The 20,271-nt window shown below is 36.2% G+C and overlaps 1 pseudogene; it reads right to left on the bottom strand.

Moving 5' to 3' along the window:
- Positions 1 to 8,583: 8,583 nt before the first annotated feature.
- Positions 8,584 to 9,213, bottom strand: LOC149213066 (uncharacterized protein At2g38710 pseudogene; annotated as a pseudogene).
- Positions 9,214 to 20,271: the final 11,058 nt, after the last annotated feature.

The following is a 20,271-nucleotide window of genomic DNA, read 5'->3' as shown; positions in this document are numbered from 1 at the left end:
GGACAACAGAATAAGGTCCTTAGAGGATATAATTATTGAGATTGGGCATGATCCCAAAGATATCAAGGGAATACAGGAAATATTGAAATTAAGGGATGCTGACATGGCAGCTCTAAGAAGAAAGATCAAACTCCCAGCTACGATTCACCCCCAAACAGATGAAGTAGCTCAACAAAGGCATGATAAAGATGCCACAGCTCTGCTGGTGACTCTCTATAAACAACTTATCCAGACACAAGAGAAGCTGGGAGAATCAGAGGCTGCACAGGCAGCATTACAGGCAACCTTGAAACAAAGAGAAGAAGGCCAGACCTCTCAGCCTCCTCCTCAAATCATTAATCTTGAGGAAACTGCTCCCATTATTACTCCTCCTCCTCAGCAGACTGATCAAGCAGCACCTTCTACGACAGTTGCACCAACAACAGAGCAGAATCATAGTCTGGATATGCAGAAGCTTCAAAATGAGATTCAAGTCCTGGCAGCTCAAATGTTAGAGCTTAATCAAGCCAAAGAATCTTTGGCTAAAGTAAATGAAAGGTATGATAAGATCAAACAGAATGTGGCTGAGAAAGAAAGAGATATAAAAGCTCTCAAAAAGAGAATAACTGAGCTTGAGAAAGAGCTCACACTTGATAAGGTGACAGCAGAGCTCAAAACAGTCCTATGAGCCAATATTAGCCAGTCCATTACTGATCAGTGGCAATTCATTGAGACCATAGATGAGCAGTCAGCGCTCATTACAAAGGCAAATAGGGAGATACACAGAGCAAGAGCAAGCCTTGGCAACATGCCTGATGCTGCCAATAGGATGATCAACATATTATATAACAGGACAAGCTCTCAACTGACCACCATGGGAATTGCTAACAGGACTGAGACAATCTCAATGGTTAAAAGGGTCGTGACATTAAGAAATCTGGTTGGAACATTAGAAAGGAGAAGCCAAGATATGCAGACCGAAATCAACAGGTTCATGGACAGGTTTCATGTATTACAAAACAGAGGCCTCCCCAGCATACTAAGCAGTGTGGGAAGACTGCTTACCCATGAAAATTATGCTAAAAGGGTCAATGCCTTTGCTGCAAGTCAAATTGCAGGACAGCCCAGCACTTCAGCAGAATCAGGGCCAGCATCAGGGCAGACTCTCTACAATAGGGTGGAAAACCTGTTCTTCATCATGAACGAGATCAATCATCTGTTCGATATGCCTCCAAATTTCTATAAATATACAGAAGACGATGAAACCATAGAGGCAATTGTGAAGCACCAATTGCCCACACAGGAAGTCTGGAATAGATTGACACAGCTAATATTATCAAGCCAGAACCTGTAATGTCAAGTTTTTTCAAATTTATAAGTGATCATACACAGGGAAAATTTTGGTAGATAAGCATACAAAGGAAGGATGAAAGGCTGAGCCAACTCAACAGGGCTATTCGGTCACCACAGCAGCAAGCACAGTCACAGGTGGCAGGGCCGAGAAGGTACAGCGCAGCAAACGTAAAGGCACATTTTCCAGCATTAAAGCAAAGCGTTCCAACCGACTCAGTGACCTCCAAAGGTCAAAATATCCTCTGACAGACTTAAAGAGAAGTTATGTTATATTCAAAGCTGTAATAACTTCTTTTCTACTTTTCTATACGAGGTACTGAAGATATTTTTCTCTCAGATGACTCAATGCCTGAGATATTTTGTATATTTTGTATGGAATTTCCAAAGCTCTGTGTCCCTTGATGCACTGTGGTGGCTGGCTGAATGTTACAGGATTCCTGCGTGTTTCATAGCACAATAAGTCTTCTTTAAAACTCTGCGTTATATGTTTTCTAGTCTTTCATCTTCTTTCATGTTTATGAGTTTTACACTAAATGGCAAAGTAAAAGAATAGTTCCAGGATTTAATCACAGATTACCCTGAACTCAATCTAAGCTGTTATAAATGTTTTCTTCAGATAGAGTAAATAAGGTGTAATTCTTAATTGCTACACTTTCAAGCTATATCTCTCACTGTGATAAATATTTCCAGGAATTCAAGTTTGCTCCTGAAGCATCTATCTCTTTCCCACACCCTAGCTTAGTGGAAAATCCTTGAATGCTTTTCACTGGTTGCTCACATGTCACCATCATAATCTAACTTTGTTATATGAAGTATTTAAATGGCCCTGTAATTTCAGTAAATCATCTAAAGGTTTCTAAACACTTGTAGCCACAGACTCCATTGCCCAATGAAATAAACTCATCTGCAGATTGCACACTTCAAGTACAGAAAGATATCCCTCAACCAAAGCATAAAACTAAACACCCTCATTTCATAGCTAGCCTAAAATCTCCACAAAACAGAGACAAATTATAAAGAGAGAGCCCTCTCTGATTACAGTGTGGCTAGGCACTGTAATCCAAAGATTGGTTAGTGGTTACCTCGGCCGTATTCCCTTAGAGTCAAAGGGAACAACCTGGGTGTTAACATGTGCTATATAATGTTTCATGTATATTGAGAATGTAGAGTGTTACCTGGAGAGCCAGACTCTCCTAGTTCAGACTCTCCTTTGTAGAGTTGACTAGTGATTTTTCTCTTTATTAATTATCTCATTTTGACATCGTATCAGAGCTTAAGGGCTGAAGCTTGTACCTGAGTGGAGAGAAGCCAGTGCAACTGAGGTGGAATCAACATATATTTTGAGGAGAAAATCGCGTCGATTCACTGTTAAGACTTATGTGGTTTTTTATCTTCGAATTGTCCTGAGGGCTTGGTGAAAAATCACAGCGACCTGTGCGAGGGTAAGAAGGCTGCGTTTTTTGTCTTTGCATAAAGGTGCATGGAGGAGATCAGAGGCTGTGGCAAGATCGAACCACAGAGGGATCAATTGAGGCTACATTTTCTGGTTTTGAGCAGCATCCTAGGTCTTTATGAACTTTCATGGAGAGTGCGTGCAAAGTGGTGAGGAGGATTGTCGACGGAGGCCATGAGAGTGGTGGCGCACACAGAATGATAAGGAAGACTGCCGTTGAACCCAACACTAGGTTGTGGGTCGAAGGAAGCCGGCCACAGTGATCTGCGTGTTGGAGAAACCCATTGTTGTAGGGTGGAAGAGACCTACGCAGTGGAAGGCCGAAATTACTTGCCTAGGGGTTGTAGGAGGAAGCCACTATTGTTTTCTCTGGCAACTGCTGTTGAAGTCCAAAATTACTTAGATCTATCTACTATTGACATCGAGAATTTCATTGAATGATTAATTGCGGGAGTTTTCATTTTGAGGACTACGTTTTGAATTCCAGTCGTGCTTGAAGCCCATCAGATTTGAAGGTATTCTCATTATTAATGGTGCATCATGGAAAGTGTATGGTGCATAAGAGAATGGTTCACGCATTGTGGAGATTTTTTTAAAGTTTTTTAATTAAAGGTTTTTAATTTCACTCTTTAATTAAAAAAATGGGCAATTATTTTTAAGAGGAAATAATTTAAGTAATGATTTTAAAAAGGAAGATCTAGTACTTTTTTTCTCTATGGAACTAGCATTTAGCAGTTTATTTTTTAAGAGATTGAGGTTGTTTTCTTTTAACTATTGAGTTTGAAGTCTTTATTCATTCAAGATGAATAATCAAGTAGCAGACGCTTACCTCAATGAAAACAACAAGTTGGATGGATCCAATTACTTTGGTTGGAAATTCAGACTACAAACCCTGGTTGAGGGAGACAATCTATGGATGATTGTGAACAATGATGAGGTGAAGCAAAACCTCGTTGTAGGAGGAATGACAATGACAATCCAAGACTTGGACAAGTGGGAGAATAAGGCGAGAATTCTCCTGAAACTGTCAGTCAAAGAGTTCATTATCCCCCATATCCTTGATTGGAACATTGCACCACAGATGTGGAAGACGCTTAAGGATCTCTATGAGGTCAAGAATACCAATCAATTTTTGTTCTTGAAGAGCGAGATTCTGTCCATCAAGATGGAGGAGAATGAGACAGTTGTAGCATTCATTTCGCAGATTAAGGAACTCAAGAACAAGCTGGGAGATATTGGTGAAGCTATGTTAGATACAGATCTGGTCACGATTACCATGAATGGTATGACTAACGAGTATTATATGTTCATCACTGGCTTAAATGAAAAAGAAGAAGCCCTCGTGTTTGAAGAATTGATAGGGATCATCATGCAAGAGGAGGAAAGAAGACTCACTCATAAACCCTAGAGTTCAGATCTGGCCTTAATGGTGAAAAAAATCCCTTAAGAGGAAAGCCAAATGTAGCACAAAAGAGTGATGCAGCCCCATAGAGAAATAGGCCCTCACCTCAAGGTACGTCTTTCAATAGAAATGACTCTGCAACCAATTGTTTTTATTGTGGTAGAACCAGACATATAGCCAGATATTGTATGAAAAGGAAGTTTGATGGAGGTCGAACATAAGCAACATGCAGGTCATTTTGTTGATGAGGAACAGAGTTAAAACATCAGACTGTTCATATCTAACTCTGCACTTTCGGCTAAGGAGGATGAAACAAATACCTGGTTTTTTTACTCGGGTGCATCCATCCACATGAAAGGGAATAGATAGTGGTTTGAAGACTTCAAAGAGACCAGCAATGGAGCAAACATCTTCTTTGCGATGATAGAGGGTACCAAATCAAAGGTTATGGTAATATTCCAGTTGTTTTTCCTGATGGAAATATTAGACATATCCATAATGTTATGTATGTACCCGGGATCAAAAAGAATTTGATCTTTTTTTCTACTATGACTAATCAAAATCTCAAGGTAGACTTTTATAAATCATATTGTGTTATTAAAGACCTATTGGATTCTATGAAGCCTATTGCATCAGGTATTCATGTAGGATGATTGTACAAGTTAAATGTCAAAAGCGCACCACATCAGGCATTGGAATCATCTGCCATAAATACAGTGGACTTGTGGCACCAGAGGTTCAGCCATATTAACTTTAATGTTTTGCTTCTTTTACAGAAAATAGGTATGGTCGAAGGTCTTCCTGATTTAAAATCTGCTCATATTGCTTGTGATGCATGTGCACTGGGAATGTTGCACATAGATGAATTTGTTGTAAATATTGATAGGAAGAAGAGAGATATACTTGAGCTAGTACACATAGATCTTTGCGGGCCTATGTAGACAAGATCGTTAGGTGGTTCATATTATTTTTTATTGTTTATTGATGACTATACTAGATTTACTTGGGTGTATCTCCTCAGGAAGAAGAGCAACACTTTTGAATATGTCAATGAGTTCAGAAGTATGGTTTAAAAAATACAGGTAAATGCATTAGGATTCTTTGCTCGAATCAAGCAGGAGAGTACAAGAAAGTTTCTGTACTCAAATACTAAAAATATAATTGGATACAGTAGCATTTTACAGTACCCCACACTCCTCAACAGAACGGGGTTGCAGAGAGGAAGAACAAAACCCTTGTGGAGTGTGCTGAGAGTATGTTGAAAGGTAAGATTCTTTCTAACGGCTTTTGGGCTAAAGCGATTAATACTTCAATATATCTAAAGAATAGGAGTCCAACAAGAAGTTTAGATTTCATAACTCCTTTTGAAGCTTTATTTGGTTTTAAGCCTACAGTTAAGCATTTGAGAGTTTTTGGTAGCAAAGCCTTTGCTCATATCCCAAAGGAAGATAGAAAGAAACTTGACTCAAAGGCTATCAGATTAATTTTTATTTGGTTTTGTACATAATTTAAGGCTTACAAAGTATTCAATCCGTCTACTCATAAAGTATTTGCGAGTAGAGATGTAGTATTTCATGAGCAAGTCAATGATGGAAGCCATGAGCGTGCTAAGGAAGAATGGCATGTACCCTTATTGGTAGAAGAAGGAAGTGATGAATCATGTGACAACAATCAGTAACAATAGATGCAGCAACAACAGGAAGGGAATGAAGATGATGTAGCTATCATGATGATCAGATAAGGTTTGAAGCTTACCCACCTCTTAGGAGATTAGGTAGAAAAGCTCAGTTGCTAGCAACATATAGGGAAAAATCTTTTATAACTAGAATGATGAATGTTTTTGAACCTTCTAGTTATAATGAAGCAAACGAATATAGTGAATTGAAAGCAGTTATGGAATAGGAATATGAATCTATAATCAGAAACAAAACTTGGGAGCTAGTTGAACTTCCTAAAGGGGAACAAAACATAAGCTGTAAATGGTTTTATAAACCCAAGATGAATGTAGATGGAACCATACATAAATTAAAAGCTAGATTGGTAGAAAAGGGGTATTCACAAAAAGAAGGCATTGACTGTGAAGAAATCTTTTCCCACATAGCTAAACTAAATACTATCAGAATGTTCACTGCTATAGCTACTAAGAAACATTGGATGATTCACCAAGTAGATGAAAATTATGATTTTTTAAATGGGGAATTGAAAAAGGAGGTTTATCTAGAGCAACCTAAGGGGTTTTTCCAAAAAGGGAAAGAACATTTAGTCTGTAGAATAAAGAAAGCTCTACATGGACTAAAACAAGCACCCAGGGCCTCGTATGAAAAGATTGATTCATGTTTCCTACAACTTGGTTACAACGGAAGTAAAAACGACCCTAATCTGTATGCCATGAAAGATGAAAAGGGGCGCATGGTGCTGATTTCTTTGTATGTAGATGATTTAATTATTATAGGTTATGTTATTTCTCTAATAAAATAAATCAAACAACTAATGTCACTAGTGTTCGAAATGAAATACCTTGGTGAATTAAGATATTGTTTGGGTCTTGAGATCTGTTGAGGGAGATATGTTGTACTAATAGGTCGATCAGCCAACTCTCAATCTATAATATGTCCTATTAGGAACACTAAACCTTTTTTTCTATATAAGCAAAACATACCCCTGGGGTAACCCATCTACAATTGATTACTTGACACATCCCTTGCTTAAAAATTATCTTATATTCTCTTATATTTGGTAGCAATGTAGATGTTCATTACTATGGAGCATGTAAGAAGATATGTTATAATCAATAAGACCACGGTTTGAACATACTCACTAAAATCTCCACCATGTTATCGTCCTGTGACTACCATCACCATAGGATCCACCCTTTCTCTAACAATTAGATAATTCTAGTTTTTAACCCAACTCTGATACCACCACCTTTACACTCAAAGTTGTGGTTCAATTCTCAATCATTCCTTGAAACCTTGTGGTTCATCTCACACTTTGTCATTGCATTTTGGGCCTTAATTCATCCCCATTACGAGTCCCTCGATGTCGATGTTCCATTCTGGGAGGCTACCAAGACTCGGCATGTCCCAATGTAAAGATGAAAATCCATCGAAGAACCATCAATACCAATGGTTGCAGGTTGAAGAACCAATGCTCAGAGCAATTTTGAATCTCAAGTCTTAAGTAGTTTATCCACCTCAATCTACAACTCTTTCCATACCATTACAATCCAGCTCTTTCAGGTAGAGATGACCTGCAACCAGGGCCGTGGAAAGTGACATATTGGACTAGTCTCTCATCTTCAAAGGGTGACCACACTCACTTTCAAAATTACAAGTAGTTTTTATTGTTACTCCTAAAATTTGTTCATGACATTTAAACTAAATTTGACATAAATCTTGTACTTTACTTGTGGTATGTTTTGGCGTTAATGTATATTTTAATTTTTAAATCGCTTCTAAGGTAAATTTTTTTGAATTGCAAATTTGAGTCGTAAATTATCTATAACCGTCATGCCTTAAGATTTTTTTGTTGGCATTTTGTGATTGATGGAAAAGGAATAACAAGCTATGTTGCAAAGGATATGTTGAAGGTAAACCATTAATGTTGAGTACATGTAGCATGGTATGGTTGACATGTCATGTTGATCAAAGGTGAATGATCTTATAGTTCTTGTTAGAGGTTTCTTACTTATGTTGTCAACATGTGTTGTGATGCTTTGTTATGCTTTCTTAATAGAATGAGGATGTTGATATTTATGTTGCAAAAGGATTTTTTGCAAGTGATGTAATACTTATCAGTTGCATAAGCTCATGTTATGATGTGTATAGTTAATGCAATTTACTTGTTGAGAAATGTTTACATAGATGATGAAAAGGTGCTCCAAAGATGTAAGGCAAGGCAATGTGAATGTAAGACATTCTTGTGATGTAAGGCAAAAGAGTAGCAAGAGGACAAGGAGTTAACTTTGTTATGCATGTGATGTTATGATGTTAATTGATGCATGCACAATTGGTGTCTATCTATTATACTTGTGTTTATGTTATGCTTGCTATTGTTATTATTCAAATTTATTATTCTTATTATTCACAAGCCATGATTTTCTTGGAACTCTGATATATTGCTAAAATGATAGACCTCTTGTAGTTAATATTTTACTTTTAATTACTATTAAAATTATTCTAAAATATTTAACATTCATCTCATAATTATTAATAATTAATTTAAAATCCTCAAAACTCTATTAAACATAATTAATTACATTCTTAAAACCATTTTATACCATTCCACGCATAATAGCACATTAACATATTAAACATTCTTTTATTTAATTAAGAAAAAAAAAAAAAACCAATATTTATTCAGATTCACATCCATGCTAGCTTGTTTCAACCTCACATTAATAAAATGACCTCATTCCACTAACGGGGATAGTACCTCTGCGTTTCATCACGAATCTAACATAATCATTGTAATGCATGCTGCACACACTCGTTCGGAAACGAATAATGCGGACTCCTGTTCGAAGAGACTCAGTTATGCTTCCTATATACCCTGATTGCCGGATCAGTGAGTCAATTGTCTCCGTCTTCGTCCAACCGTGTTGTGCACTTACTTCCGGCAAGTAAGCTCCGACGCGTGTTGTATTATCATCTGGATCAGTAAACTCAATAATGATGCCATGCTTTCCGATCTTCCAGTCCGAAGAGTTGGCTGCAAGCTCGTAATCTTTAAGGATAGAAACCGTGCATTCCAGATTTGGAATTTCTGCTCCCTCTATAGGTGGGAAGTGAACACCAAGTAGGGCGCTTGTAACCGCGTATTCTTTTAACCACTTAGAAATACATCGGGCTGACAATGAACCAGCGCATCCTCTGAGAGTAGGCTCCCCACCAATAACCCTTTTCCATGTCACGAAAAATGGATGCCGGCCCTCCTCAAAGGCAGGAGAAGGCACCTGCTCGCCGGTGTAATGGGCCAATAAATTGTCGAAGCAGTACACCACCATTTCTTTGCTTGCAGACACCATCTCGAATCCTTTTATTCGATGAATTCCTCGCTACAGATGAGGGGTGCGGGTGCCAATAACAGAGAAATGATATGCTTGAATTCTCAGATCGCCAGATCTAAGCAGGGATTGTTCTCTTGTCTATGAAAATGCCGCGGAGCAGATGATCTCCTCTTGTCTATGAAAATTAATTTATATCCTATTCATATATATTTATAGATACATAAATAGGTGTGAGATATTAAAAAAAATATATATGGTTTTCTAAATTATCGTCGGCTTCAATATCGATATCAATATCAATATGAATCTCAATCTCAATAATAAGGTTGCTTTTTTTTTTCCTTAACAGTGATATAAATGAGAGTGAAAAGTGAAAATTAACAGTTAGATTTGATTGGACAATATTGCAGTCATGTCCAATAACTAGTGACTTCAAATCAAGGAGTCCTTTAAGAGAGCACTCAATCATCATTTATGCAAGAGCTAGTGGATCACAACCTCCATATATCAGCATAGATCAATCTTAAATACAGAGCTAACATAAGCCTAGAGGGATCCAATTTCTTCACATGTCAATTTTTGTATGAGCCGGCATTATTTAAATGTTTTGTACAGTTATTTAATATTTTAATTTTTAGATTTTCCATAATTTTTATTTTGGCTCACATGAGTAAAATTTCAATCCAATTTGATGACTAATGGACACAATTAATGAGCCTCTAGATTCAATAACAAAAAAATACTCAGATCATAGTGCCTTAAAAAACACCAAATCACCATTTATACAAGACCTAATGAACACAACATCTATATATGAAAAAAATAATATTACTTTCTAGAAAGTTCAGTATTAAAAAAAAATATATCATCATAACTTACATAACAAAATTAGAAATTTTTAAAATACTATTATAAAATATGAAACTAATATCTCTTTTTTTCCTTTTTTTTTTTTGTATACTGAGGCAAGATTCTATTATTGTAAAGAAAGATTGGAAACCGGGTGGCCATCGAAAGTATTTAATAGCCATCCAAAAAAAGTAGATGTTCAGTCTAACCATGCTAAAACCCCTCTATTCTTACTACAAACAGACTTTTCTTAACTGGAAACGGGACCATCTAATATATCAAAAAAAGACAAAAAGAAGCATAGAAAACCTCCTATCAGCATCTGCATATTCTACTGTTTCATTGCATCGGGCTTGGCCTCATTTTCTGCCTTGACCTCTATTCGACTTGCTTTAAACATCTGCACCAGCGTGTCCATCTTTCTATCCTGCATGAGAAGAGTTACTTGGATATTCTTCAGCTCTCTTTTAAGGGTGGGCATTCCTTGAGCCAGCTCCACCATTTCTATGGCCACTTGTTCCATGGCCTTGGCTAGTAATATGTTCATGCCCCAATAGACATGTAATGACTGCTTGTATAAAGACATTTATCATAATTAATTGTTTATAAAAATTAGTTTAATTAAACATTACAAATTAAAATTAAAACTAAAACTAAAATTAAAAATATAAAAATGAAAATGAAAATATCGATAATTAAATTTGAAATTGAAAAGAAAAATTATACATATAAAATAATAATGCCAAAAATATTATATCTTTTGTATACGAAATTCAATATAAAACAAAATACTTCATTTCAACCAACTAAATATAAAACAAAATACTTCATTTTAACAAAAGTATAATGACATAATATCAAATCAATGCGTAATATAAAGGTTATTTTTTTTTTTTTAATTTGAGTTTCTAAATAATAGTATGATAACTGATTTTAATTTTATTAATATTAATATTAATGAAACAAAATATGATATTTTTCTAGATGGATGGATTTGTGTGTTTATTTTGAAATAGAATCTAATTTTACAAAATATTGTAAAAGATAAGTAATAGTATACACAAATTATATATAAAAGTTTATATAAAGTAATTTGTATTTTTGATAAAAAAAAATGTCATATCAATGAATGCTATATAATCGTCGATGCTCCACCATTTTGGCCTTCTCCCTTTAGTGATTATGTTGAGGGAATCGAGAATCAATTTTGGCAGGGGACAATGGAGAGAGCTAGGGTTTGCAACAAAAGTTAAGCGTTGGGCACCATGGAGAGGTGAGAGGGGGGGGGGGGGCGGGGCGAGGCGCGGTTCCACTCCCTCCTACAGGCAGTCTCTAATCGATTCAAGAAACCTTTGGAGGCTGAAACCGAAATTTTAGGAGGAGAGAAATAGGACAACAGAAGTACACAGGGGCATGAAAATATGCAGGAAGAAGTCAGAAAAGAAAAAATAATAGAAGGAGAAAATCAGAATGCAGATACCAAAAATCGAACTTGACCATGTAAGCCTAGGGCAACTATCACACCCAGACTAGTGTTAAGTGATCTAGAACTATAGGCACATAGGGAACACATGGCAACTTACGCAGTCATTTGTAAATTCATGGGGTTATGGCCAACATAGAAGGCTTTACAGGAATGGATAAAGAATCATTGGAAACCTAAGGGGGATATAGATCTACACCTTGGATCAAGGGTTTCTTCATTGTTGTTTTTATGAATACTGAGGATAAAGACAGGGTGTTTCAAGGAGGGTCCTACTTCTATGTTGTTGTAGGCCTCTATATGCGGCCTTGAGTAATGAATTTTGTCCCAGAGTGCGAGACATTCACTTCGGTCTCGGTTTGGGTAAGGCTCTACTCCTTACCACTAGATTATTGGCAGCCAAAATCATTAAAAGCAATAGGAAATAAACTAGGGCACTTTGTTAAAATATCAGAGGCCACTAGGTGGGGAAAGTATACCTCCTTTGCCCAGATTTGTGTAGAGATGGACCTCTTTGGAGCTCTACTGGATGAAGTAATTTTGAAGTTTTTGATGAAGAATGGGTGCAAGCGGTGGACTATGAGCATGTTCCTTTCAGATTCTGCAAGTGCCATGAACATGGGCATCTATTCAGGGATCGCCCCTTAAACAAAATGGAAAGCAGAACTAAAGCAACCTTAAGGAAAGAAATTGATAGCTTTAGCAAAGTGGGAAACAGAGGTAAAGGAGAGAGAAAGTACCAAAAGAAAATCAATGAGGAAAAGCAACCAAGTTAGAATAGGTACACGGTACTAGAAGAAGAAGAGGAGAATGATAACACAAATCAGACTCTAGAGGTAAGCCATGTAGAGAAGGAAAAGGAAGAGAGTATGGAGGACACACATGACAACAACCAACAAAAGGACGATCTGCTGAACACTATGGAACTTGATAGGGACCAAGATATTACCCCGAGCGAGGTGGGAACAGAGGGTCATGAACTGCAGGATATTCTTGATAGGGAGCATCTAGATCTAGAAACGTTTATGGAGTAGGGAACCACCAAAGGAATGGATTCGTTACCACAAGAGGAATTCAATAGAGTGAAATAGTTGTTCCTATGGAGAACTCAGGAAAAGTGTATAGGAGTCAAAAGAAACCATGATAATCAGGACAACAAAGGGGTGAAAACAATGAAGGCAGCATAAGGACTAGCTCCTAGGAACCTAGGTAGGAAAAGAGGTAGGAAAAAGTAGAACGAGTTGCTGATAGAGTGTGGAAAACTCATGATCGATTCAAGTAAGATGAAAGACCTAACCGGTTACTCATTTACAAATATTTCTTAATGAAGCTCACAACATGGAATATTAGGGGTCTAGGGAGTAAAAGGAAGCAAATGAATCTTAGTAATAGAATGAAAGAAGAAAAAACAAATATTATTTTTATCCAGGAAACAAAATGTTTAGTGGAAAAAATAAGAAAAATTCATAGCAAATGTTTGACTAAATATGAATATCTAGAAGTCAAAGCAAACAAAGCAGCAGGAGGAATTCTCACACTTTGGAACCCTCAGAAAATAGGAATCCTAGATGTTGAAGCATCTAGGAACTACTTATCAGTGGTTATTCAACCTTTGGGGAACAAAGAAGTTTATTTAATCACAAATTTTTATGGTCCACAGAAGCCTGAAGACAAACTAAGACTTCTTACTTCACTATAGGATCTAAGAGATAGACATTTGAGCATCCCCTGGATTTTGGGAGGGGAGTTTAATGTGATTAGGTCACTGTCAGAAAAAAAGGTGGAACCAGATCACTAAGCAGAGACTCCATAGAATTTTAGAATTTTATAAACAATATGAGGCTAGTAGACACAGAGACAAGTAATGGCATCTTTACCTAGAATAACAAAACGGGAGGAGAGTCTCAGGTGGCCTCAAAACTAGACATATTTATTATCTCGGAGGACCTTATCCTAATAGACCTTGACTTGTTAGCGATGATACTCCCTTTTGGTGGCTCGGATAATTGGCCTATTTAACATGAAGCATCCTTTATAGGAACTCCAAGAAACAAACCTTTCATGTTTGAAAACATTTGGCTCACTCATCCAGACTTTATCAGCAATATTGAAAAATGGTGGACAGAGGATATGCAAGTTTAGGGCACTAAAATGTTCCTCTTGCATAAAAGATTAAAACATATCAAATTGAGGCTTAAATAATGGAATAAAAATGAGTTTGGCAACAATTTTGAAGCCAAAAATGTGGCAGAATGAAAGCTACATGAAATTAACCAAATCCTCATTACAGATGGCTTCAATAGGGAAAGAAAGGAACAAGTTGAATAGCATCAATAGGAATGGGACGAATTATGCAAACAAGAGGAGATACTCTGGAAACAAAAACCAAGGGTACAATGGTTAAAAGAAGGAGAAAGGAACACAAGGTTTTTTTACAAATCTATCATGGATCATAGGTCTCATAACAGGATCTCAAAAATCAAATATTCTCAAGGGAATCAACTTGATACCCACAAAGAAATAGAAGATGAGCTAGTTAAACATTTCCAAGGCATAGCGGAGAAACCTCTCTTAGACAGATCACAATTCATCAGTGACTTTACAAAGCACATTCCTAAGCTTGTGACACGAGAAGACAATTACAATCTAAACAAGCCTGTGAATGAAGATGAGGTCAGCGAAGTCATTAAAGAAATCCAAAATGGGAAGGCACCAAGTCCAAATGGTTTTAATGTTGACTTATTTAAAGCACGTTGGGGAATAATCAAGCAGGATATCCTCAACGTGGTGGAGGACTCGAGGAAAGATAGAATTATTTTGAAGGCGCTCAATACCTCTTTCGTATCCTTAATTCCAAAACAGGATAATGCTATGACACCAGACAGATTCAGACTAATAGCATTATGAAATGTGGTGTATAAAATAATTTCCAAAATCATTGCCAACAAGCTTAAACCCCTTCTCCCAACTCTTGTATCTGAGGAACAAACTGGGTTTGTGGAAGGTAGACAAATTCTAAAAAATATCACTCAAGCACACGAGGTGGTTCATTGAATTATAACTAACAGGCAGGTAGGAATGATTATGCAGCTTGACCTACAAAATGCTTATGATAAGATAAGTTGGGCTTACATAAGGAGAGTTCTTATAGCATATGGATTTGACCATAACTAGGTAAGATGGTTGATGGCCCTTGTAACTACCTCTAGTTTTTCAATCCTGGTAAATGGTTCACCATCCAAGCCCTTTAATCCGACGAGAGGTCTTAGACAAGGAGATCCTCTCTCACTCTTCATATTTATTCTCATGATGGAAGGGCTAGACAAAGCTATCAAATCTGCCAAAGAAGAAGGCAAAATCCAGGGTCTCAAACTCACCATGAATAGAGATGCTTTGACCCATCAACAATTTGTGGATGATACTATGCTACAGGGAACACCTACGGTCAAAGAAGCTCTAGCCTACAAACAAATCTTGAAAGACTTTGCAATGGCTATGGACACAGAGGTAATCCTTACAAAAACAAATATTTTCTTTTTTAATACTAATATTGCTATTCATAGAAATATATCCAGAATTCTAGGTTTTCAAAGAGATGTGCTACCCTCCAAATATCTAGGAGTACCGCTAACTGACAAACCTCTGAGCAAGATGGTTTGGAAGCCTGTGATTAATAAGCTACAGGACAAAATACATAAATGGACAAGTAGGTCTTTGAACTTAGTAAAACGACTAGTGCTCACAAAAGCAATCCTACAAATTGTCCCCATCTTTATGTTTTCATCCCTTCCAGCTCCTAAAGGAGTCATGCAACTATGCAGAAATATCCAAAGAGATTTTCTTTGGGACAAAGGGGAAGAGAAAAAAAAATGGGCCTTGGTAGCTTAGGAAAATATTTGTAAACCTAAGTCACATGGAGGTTTGGCACTAGATGATCCTGAAGTGCTAAACAATGTTTTGGGGGAAAAACTATGGTGGAGATGGCTAAAAGATTCAGCTTCCCCTTGGGCCCAAATTTGGAAACAAAAATATGCAAATAATTGGCACGACGGGGATCACATTAGAATTTCTGGGATCATCAAAGGCTCCCACATTTGGAACAAAGCTTGGGAGAATAGAGACATTGTTCAGAAACACAGTTTTTGGGAAATTAGAGATGGAAACCTTGCATGGTTTTGGGAGGATAAGTGGCAATAGGAACCCAAATTTTTAAGAGAAGAATTTGCAAATCTCAAGAACGATACTGACAACAAAAGGTTACTCAGAGTAAATGACTTCTGGGATAAGGAAAAAAGTGAGGGAAAATGGAAGATATGGAAGAAATTAGAATATAGTGATGACTCCCCCTTGAAGGCACATGCAGAAGCTCTAACATCTGTCCTCGAATAGAGAAAGATTCTGATATTAGCAAATTCAGACCAGCTAAGATGGGGCAATAAAAATGAAGGCAACTTTAACCTAAAAGAGGCTAAGTGCATAACCATTGGGCTTGAATTTCCAAACCCTGATTGGGTATGGAAGGACCTATGGAAAAACCAAAGCTGGATGAAGATCAAACTATTCATGTGGTTAGTACAGCATAAAAAAATTCTAAGCTAGGAAAACCTGAGGAAAAGAGGGGTAGCTAGTCCATCTAAATGCAAATTATGTGAAGTACAAGAAGAAACTATGGTCACCTTCTCAACCTATGTCTATTGACATCCACATTGTGGAATTGGATTGTCTCAATATTCAGACAAACAGACAGAGACAAGGGGAGCATTACCAATACCTTAAATAAGTGGAGGAAAAATTTCTCTAATAATGAAATAGTAAGCAAAGTGTGGGCTTTAGCTCCAAGCTTTCTAATCTGGGATGTATGGAAAGAATGCAACAACAAAATATTCAAAAACAAGAAAGGTTCCTCCCAGAGCATCATCGAACAAATTTTAAGACAACTCAATGAGATGATAGGAACTCTCATTAAAAACCCCCCTGAGAACCAGCGTAAAAATATTGATGTGCAGATACTAATTCAGTTGGGTATGTAGGGGCTCACCCCAAAGGGCAAAAACAAAAATGCAAATCATAGAATTGCTGATAAGGATTTCTGGCAACCTCCCCCTCAAGGTTTTCTGAAATGTAATATTGATGGGGCCTCAAAAGGAAACCTGGGCATGGCTGGTTATGGAGGAGTGATAAGGGATGAAAAGGGTTGTATAAAAATCATCTTTCATAGTAATTTGGGGAAAGCCACAAACAATATGGCAGAGCTCATGGCCCTGGAGCAATGCTTAGAAATCCTGAGGGACTCAAATCTTCATAACATTATAATTGAAGTCGATTTTGAATTGATTATCAATTCGGTCAAGAGAATTTGCTATGGCTCAGCTCCGGAAAAAGTTTCGAGACATTGGAGGCTTCTGCAAGTCTATCAAAGGATTCAATCCCACTTGCAGAACATGAGAACCCTGAGTTTCACTCATGTGCGCCGAACAACCAACAAATTAGTGGACATCTTAGCTAATGAAGGCATACTCTGTGCTAAAAGCAACAATAAATATAAATGGATAGAGATCCCCCAGGGTAGATTGAGGGAAGAGTGTCTCAGATAGGTGAACGCAGACCGAGAGCTCTATCAAAGTAGGGGATACTAGCAGGTTGTAGTCTTCTGAAATAGTTGAAGGTTAGTCCACATGAAACAACAGTTCAGGGATAGAAATGAAAAGAATGGTCGCTCCTCAGGCTGGAATAGGTGCCCAGAATTCTACAATCCCAAGGTTCTTGGGTGGGTGTCAATTAACAACACAAGTATTACATGAATTTGAATCATATTAAAGAATGTCTTTTCATTGGCTATGCAGGGAGCTTGGTTAAAGTGCAACCAGGTAGGAGAAATAGAAGAAATCGTATCAATTCCGTGTTGCAAATAGCAATATGGTTACCAAGCTAATCGAACTCGAAATCAAATTTAACAGTAGCTTTATTAGGCTTCGAGTCCGAAAGCAGTGTTAAACATTGATCAAGTTAAGCTGACTTGCGGGAATTGCTTACATTTGGTGGATTTCGGGCGGATTACATGCGCGAGCGTTATCAGCCAAATCGGACCCAAAATTTTTATAGAGTGGTATCTAAAGGGTTATTGGGTCTGATTCAAGAGTTAAAGGGAGTGCTTGTTAGCCACCCGATATTGTTAATAACTGTTAGATCTCTGATGATAGATCGACTAGTTTGGGCTTCCGAATATCTTTTGTGGTTGTGTCGTCATGTTTTTGTGGTCCCTGGGGCTAGATAGTGGGCCTTTGGCTCGGTTTCCTAGGCTATAGGTGGCTCACATCTCATTTGTAAATTTTGTAATATGGTTGTATTATCAATATGAATATAAGGTCCGACGCTTAATTCAACAAACAAAAAAAGAATGTTATATAAAATTAGTTTTAATTTTTTTTTTGTATATGTAGTAATGATAAGACATTGTATTAACCTATAATATTTTGACAAAGTCTATTTACATATTTGAAATATGCATAAGAAAATAAGGAGAATCTCCACACACACACACACACACACACACATATATATATATATATATATATATATATATATATATATCTATCTATATATATATATATATATATATATATATATATTAATTGATATTGAAAATAAAGTTATAATTTAATTAATTTTTAAATTTTGTAGTAATATGAAATATATTCTTAATATGTACTTCAAAATTTATCATGAATTAATGTGCATTGATAATTTAATTCATATGCTTGCCCTAGTATATTAGAATATATATCTAATATTAAATATTTTTAAATTAAAGTATTTAAAAATAATAATTAATATTAAGATATTTATATATTTTTGATCTAAGACTTCTATGATCTATAATATTATTAACAACGTCTTTTGGAAAAAAACACATAAGAAATATTCTTATTTATGAGTTTTGAACTAGCCAGTGTGGTTCATCTTCACAATAAGATGAGGTACCAGAATCGAGCAATGAAATAAATAGATGTATAGAGCTGCTAACTAGCCATTAGGGCTAGTTTGCCATTAGGGCTAGTTTGCCAGTGTGGTTCATCTCCACGATAAGATGAGGCGCCAAATCCGAGCAATGAAATAAATAGATGTAGAGAGCTCCTAACTGGCCGTTAGCGAGTAATGGCTAGTTTAACTGAGGGAAGAGAAAGGATTTGAATAAAAAAATGTTAAGGTAAATAGATTAAATAATTTTATTTTTTATTTTATTTTTTGATTATTTTGATAAAAATATTATAAAATAATTAATTTATTTAGCCATTTATAACCCTAATAAATATTAATTTATAATCTTATTTCAAATTAAAAGGGTCACTAAAAATAAAAAGAGGATTAATAATGTGATCAAAAATACATAAACAAGATTAGAAAGAAATACTATAAGAGGTTATAATAATTAATTTACATAATACTAAATATTATTTCAATATCCAAATATTAATTAATAAAATTAAATTAAGAGAGCACTAATAATAAAAAGAGGATTAATAATATGGTCAAAATATATAAATAAGATTAAAAAGAAATATTAATAAGTCTAAGGGGATATCGATTAAAAAAAATCAAGATATTATGGGGAGAAAAATGAAAAAAAAAATCTGGGAATTGAATATATCTATATATATATATATATATATATATATATATATATATATATATATATAAAATAATGATAATAATAAAATTAAAAATGAAAATAAATAAATAGTTAATAAAAAATTAAAGTATTTTATTTTACTTCTTCTTCTTCTTCTTCCTACAATTTAGGAAGAAAGTGGAGGAATCTAGCATCTGCTGATGTTCCAACCATCATCTCTATTTACATTAATGGGACGCTCTTCAATTTCTATAGCCTCCCTGAATTTACGATGATGAAAATGGTCGATCCTCGTGATGACCCTAGCCTCTTCGATGTAGATGTGATGATTGATTTTTTCTGCATGCTCCGCCAAGGCAGAGGAGCACGACCTTCCATGCTTGATGTCTATAGCATGTTGACAAATTCTTTGGTTAATAGAACAACCGATCTCCCCAATATAAGGAGTTTCACACTAATAGGGAATTATGTAAACGCCCTTCCCATCCTTAGGGTTAACCGGGTCTTTAACAAAATGAGGAGAACTTTGAATAGTGTTAAGGGGTTGAGAAGAGGAATCAATCTTATGCTTTTTCAGGACCCTAGTGATTTTACCTGTGGTCCCTTGAATAAAAGGAAGATGAACCCCAAAAGGCCAATCCTTGGGGTCAATCTTATTCTTAGGACCTTTTTCAGCATTTTGAAAAGCCCTAAGACTTTGAGACTTGCATTACCATTTTTATTAAAGACTTTAAGGAGGTGGTTCGTCTCATCTTCAAGGTAATTTTCGTTCAAAACCCGCAACGCCCCAGTGGCTAAGGTGTTGAGAATGCCTAGCCTATGAGCAAGAAAATGATGGGAACTAGCATGCATATATTTCTCTATGTGAGTTTTCTTTCGAAAAACTTGATGAGAAAAAGAACTATCATCATTTTTTGAGATAAGGACGTCAAGAAAGGGAAGGCTACTATCATATTCAAATTCCATAGTGAATTTTATGAAACTTGATTGACTATTAAGATGATGGAAAAATTTCTCCACTTCCTCTTTACCGTGAGACCAGACGACACAAGTGTCATCCACAAACCTTTTCCAAATTTTGGGTTGGTAAAGAGCAGAATACAAGGCTTTGGAT

Source organism: Pinus tabuliformis, chromosome 1_1 (genome assembly GCF_031772625.1).
Source record: "Pinus tabuliformis cultivar Carrire ecotype Pingquan chromosome 1_1, CPIR1, whole genome shotgun sequence".
Taxonomy (NCBI): Eukaryota; Viridiplantae; Streptophyta; class Pinopsida; order Pinales; family Pinaceae; genus Pinus; species Pinus tabuliformis.
This window is presented reverse-complemented; position numbering and strand designations above follow the sequence as displayed.